Source organism: Triturus cristatus, chromosome 12, assembly GCF_964204655.1.
Source record: "Triturus cristatus chromosome 12, aTriCri1.1, whole genome shotgun sequence".
Taxonomy (NCBI): domain Eukaryota; kingdom Metazoa; phylum Chordata; class Amphibia; order Caudata; family Salamandridae; genus Triturus; species Triturus cristatus.
This window is the reverse complement of record NC_140595.1, coordinates 709,238,182-709,243,600: the sequence shown is the minus strand read 5'-3', so window position 1 is coordinate 709,243,600 and position 5,419 is coordinate 709,238,182.

The window sequence follows — 5,419 nt, the reverse complement described above, 5'->3', positions numbered from 1 at the left end:
GGGGTGTAACCACCCCCCTTCCTGGTCCCACCCATAGGGAGGGACCTAGCAGGTAGTCCGGCCCCTAGAATCCGAATAAAGGTAGGAGCTGTGTCCTAAGACTTCAGACATCCTGGAATCAACTTAAAAACTAAGAAGAAGACGGGAACTTCGACGCTCTGCTGCACAGAGGACTGAAGCCAATCTCCCCTGTGGTCAGGGAGTGACCACCTTGCTAACGCAAGCACCATCCAGCGAATCAACGTCTGCTTTGCCGCCGCCTCCCGCCGGAGCCCGAGCCCAGAAACTGACAAGACCTGGACCTCCAGACCTCTCACCGCCCGATCCACAGTCCCTGCAAAGAGGAGACCCGTGGAGGCACCGAGACACGTGGAGCCAGCCATCTTGAAACGACCACGACAAGCTGACCAGTGCAACAACCGAGGCTCCCTCCAAGTTGTGCTTTGGGTCCTGAGAAGCCCAACCCTCGAGCAGCATCTGCACCAAAGGTGAGCCCTCCAGCATCTCCACGATCTGCGTGGGGCCCTTCTGCATTTTGCCACTCGACGCGCCTAACCGGTTGCTGGCCCGCTGGCTAGTGGCCATCTTGGCGACGAAATCTACGACAAACACCGCTGGTCTGGTTGCTCCAGACTGGCCCTTGCTCCCCTCCAAAGGAGCAATCCCTCTGACCTTGCTGGTCAGAACCAACAGCTGATTTCCGAATCCTCCTGCAATTGCTTTTGCCAAGGCTTGTTTGCTTCAATCAAGTCGCCGACACCGCCGACAGCGAGAGCCTGCGTGGGACAGCTCGTGAGCCGACTCCTGGACGTCGTCGACCTTCAGGGACCACGTGGCTGCGGAGACAAGCTACCCCTCATCACCTGTTTGCACCCGACATCGCCTGGTACCCACCTGGTGCCACGCTGGTCACTGGCTAGTGACTGTGAACACTGTCCCCTCTGCTTACAGGTCTTCAACATCTCCGATCCACTCTTGGGTCCACTGCATCTCTCCCGGACCGACCGCCTGCAGCATCTTTGTCCCAGGCTCAACGGAACAGATAGAAGAAACCCGACGCACTTTGAGGCCTATGCACCCGCTTCCTGTGGGTGAGGTAAAGCTGGTACTCCGGTGCCCATGTGTAGTAATACATCTCTAGTGCCTGTGTTCCAAATCTTAAAGTTCCTAGGTCATCCGGAAGATTCCTTTTGCAGTAACTTTGTACTTTTTACGCACCCATTGAAACCTATGGGAGCACGCGTGTGACTATTTGCTCTGCACACGCCACCCGTGGACCTCCTGGTCACTAACTGACGTTAGCTCCTTGTAGGCCCAGCGATTCTAGAGGCCCTAGGCCTTTTCCCTTTTCTGTTCGTGGTACTTATACCACTATTTTAGTATATGGTTTGAGTGGCCACCAGGGCCTATCCATATAAAGTGCAACTTCTGTGTATTCTGTGATAATCTTGTTTGACGATTTGTGCTCCTGTGCTCATAAAGAGACTAGGGGTTACTTTGATAAATAAATACATATATATTTTGAATATATATCTGTGTGGTGTCCTTTCATTGGTATAAAAGGGGGTTACTATTGGTAAAACAGCTTGCTTAACACGCATCACGAGTTTAGCCTCAAAGACTGCTTAGCCTACGCTACCACTAGGGCAGCTAGTCCAAAAAGGTTGACTTACAACCACACCATAAGGGTTGCTTGGCATGGTACAAGGTGATCACTTTAACTAGTGAGCATCATATACCAGGCCAACTTCTCACACCTTGTGTGGAGTTTCCTTTGTGGTGGGCCTTGGGTGTTGTTGCTGGGTGCGCGCGCAAACGCTTTACACATCGCCTCAGAGATAAGCCTGACTGCTCGTACCAAGCTACCAAGGGGGTGAGCAGGGGTTATCTTTGGCGTGTACCTTCCTTGCCCTGACTAGAGTGGTGGTTTCTGCCTGGCTTTGGCGCAAGCCTCAGCCAACCAGAAATCGCCAGTTCTAACATTGGTGATCAGCGGTGGGATTTGGACTTGCGTTTGCGCTGTACCGCAGCAGCGACTGGCTACACTACAAAACTCTGCATTAGATAAATCACATTTTTGGGGATTATTGTTTTTGAAGCTCCTTTATTTCTTCTCCTGAAGGTATCATTGTGTAATTGTGTCCAGTACATTTGTCCCCCGCCCTGCGCCCAGAGTTGGTTCCTGTGTCACGTGGTGGTCAGGTTGAGGGATCAGGGGTGGTAGAAACTGCCTTACCAGTCCGAGGGGAGGGTTGTGTGTGGATGGTGTGTGTGGCACTAGACAGTGAGTGTGAGTTCTCCAGGATAGAGAGCTCACTGAAACCTTGTGTGAATTGTGTACTCCTGTGTAGCTCCGACCCCCAGGTTCCTTGTGTTAAACTCTTCTCAGGAACGTCTGCCAAAATGGAGCCTGCTTTTAACTTCTGTAGTCTGTTTAGGTACAGTAGGTTGGAGCTGGTAAGGTTCTGTGAGGAGAGGGACATAGAGGTGGGTGAGTTAGATACCCAGTCCAAACTGAGGGACAACCTGATCCTTTGGCAAAAGGAGGAGTGGGAGCGAGAGCGCAGCGAGGAAGATAGGGCCCGGGCCGCACGCCGAGAGGGTGGTGGGTCTGAGGGGAGCCCTGAGGAATCTGAAGAGGAGGAGGATTACCTGACAGGGACGCCAGTAGAGAGTGAAGACCCCATAGATAGGGAGTCCCTTGCTGGGTCCAGTGTCAGGAGCAGCACCCCATCCCTTTCCCTGTCCCCAGAGGAGTGGAGAGATAGGAGGGAAGAGAGGGAGCATCAGCTGGCCATGGAGAAGCTCCGGTTAGAGCATGCCCGGGGGATGGCGCAGCTGACTATAGAAGAGAAAAAGCTGGAGACCGAGAGGGTCTTAGCGCAGGAGAGGATGGCGGAGGCTGAGAGGGCCTTCGCCAGGGAGAGATTAGCTCTGGAGGGTAAGTTGTCCCCAGAGCGCAGTGGTAGTTTTCTGGGCTCCCCAGGGAGGGTTGAGTCCAGTGGTGGCAGCAATAGAGAGACCAGTGCAGAGAGTCCCATTCCCAGATCCCCCAGTATGGTACCTAGTTCCCGAGAGGAGGAATGTAGGTTGAAATTCAGGGGCAGGAAGAAGCTGCCTCACCAGTCTTGGGAGAAGTTTGTGGAGGAATGCGATGATGCACTGTTTGATTGGGTAAGGGTTAACACGAAGGAGGATTTTGACGAACTGTATGACCTGGTCATCAGAGAGCAGCTATCCAGTAGTTTTTATCCCGAGTTGTGCCAACACCTGTTAGCATGGGGGTGCACTGATCCATGGAAACTGGCAAAGGAAGCAGACCGATGGGAAGGGGCCCCAAGTTATGATGAGGAATGGGATAGTTCTTCCCACACTAGTGACTCAAGTAGCTCCCAGTCCAGCGTGGTGGAAGAGGCTCCGTGTAGCCCAGCTAGGTCCCAGGATAGCGAGGAGGGTGTAGGGCCTTACGGCCTGGCTCAGTGGAGCGGGAGTAAGTGGGTGACCGAGGGTCCCCAGACGTACGAAACCCTGCCTCAGGACTTGGGTGGTTTCATGAGGGAACACCAAGTTGGGGACCTAGGCTGTCCTGTTAGCCCATTTGAGGAGGATCACCTAGTGAGTAGAGGACCTGGGGCGCCTGTAAGCAGGGCTCCTGTGGTTCTAGAGTCTGGCAGTACCGCTCCGGTAGGGAGGGTACAGGAGTCCAGCGTGAGGAGTGGTTGGGGGATGAGTTTCCCAGTGGATACACCAGTGGACCAGGGACTAGCCAGTTGGGCTAGATCTTCTTGGGGGGACCCGGGTGGCGCCACTTCTGTTCTGGGGGATCTTCGCACACTGTCAGGTGGACAGGGGACGGGAGATCTGCGCCAGACAGACAGTCACACGACACATGGGTCATGTGTCAACCTCAGGGGGATGGTGTGTAAGTCCCCAGAAGTCCTGGAGTGCCAGGCAAGTATTCCACCGAAGGTTTTAGACCAGAGGTTGGGAGGCCAGGTTCAGGAGCAGCCTGACCTGAAGGGTGGGACTACTGTAACAAGTGTCCTGACCGGTTCTTCTTCCAGAGGTACCGCCCCAGTTGGTAGGGAGCAGGACTCTGGAAGGGGGTGCAGAGGGTGGGAGAGCCCACCTCTGACCCCGGTGCAACCTGAGGGGTTAAACCCTAGGTTGAGAGACCAGTTCTCAGGGAGGGGTCCTGAGCTGGTTGGTGAGTTATGTTACGAGGGTGCCTCTCAGAGGAGGAGAGGATGGAACCCTAGAAGAAGAGGTAGGGGGAGGAGAGCCTCTCCTGTGACGTTTGGTCAGCTTGAGGGTACAGACCCTAGGCTGGAAGATCAGTGGCAGTTTAGAACTGCCCTGATGAGGGGTAGAGTGGAGAATGGCTGCTATGTGCCAGGGGTTACTACCCCCCACTCTGTGGTTAGGCAAGGACCAGTGGCACCTGGGTGGCCTAGGGCCTGGTCTTGGCCGCGGACAGCTTGGGAGTACCAGTGGGGTAGCCCAGTTGGTCCGGAGAGTGGTTTGAGAAGAAACCCCATGGGTTCACCGTGGCGTAGAACAGGAGGGTGTCCCGGCAGTTGCGGGCCCGCGTCCGTGTTCTATCGCCCCAAGCAGGGAAGTCCATCACGGTGGTGATTGGTCTACCCTGTGTTTTGGCTGGAAGGGGGTTGTGTTGGACTTGGCCCTTCTGGCCGGTTCACCCCGAAACTTTTTGCTTAATATTGTGACTTGGTTTAGTGATTTTATTGACTTCTGCGCACTTTACCGCTGTGTCCCAGGGTAAAGTGCGTGCGTGTTGTGAGGTTGGCCTGCCCTCCCATAGGAATGCATGGGGGAATGTATGTGTCCTGGTAGTTCCTGATGCGTGGGGTGTGCAGGCCCGTGTTTGGTATGTGCGGACTCATGTGAGTGAATGCTGCGCGTTGATGTGTGCGGCGTGCATGTACCTAGTGTGGAAGTGCCACTTCTAGAAGTGGGCACTTCAGTGTGCAGTATGAAATGTGTGGCTTGTCTGGCGATTGGCTGGTGAGGTCATGTGACGGACTAGGGAAATCCCCAGAGTCAGGAGGAGTCACCCAGTGGTGAATGGGGAGTTAGCATGTTGATGGCTGGGGAGGAGTGTACCTGGGTCCTGAATAGGACAGGGCTTTCCCCACACAATGCTGGCGCCGGCCCCTGTGGTGCGTCTAATGACCCTAGCCCTGCCAGTGAATAGGGAGAGGGGCTGAGCAAAACAAAGTGCTCAGGAACCTGTTGGAACTAGTTCGCCCCTTCCCTGCACCTTAGACAAAGCCTTGTACTGTAGAAAAAGGGGCTGTGTCCCCTTACATGGGGTGTTCTCTTGCAGGATCATCTGAGGGGGGGCCTGCTGCTGCTGGGTGCCAGGAGAGACCGCCACTAGGGACTGCCTCCCTGCTGG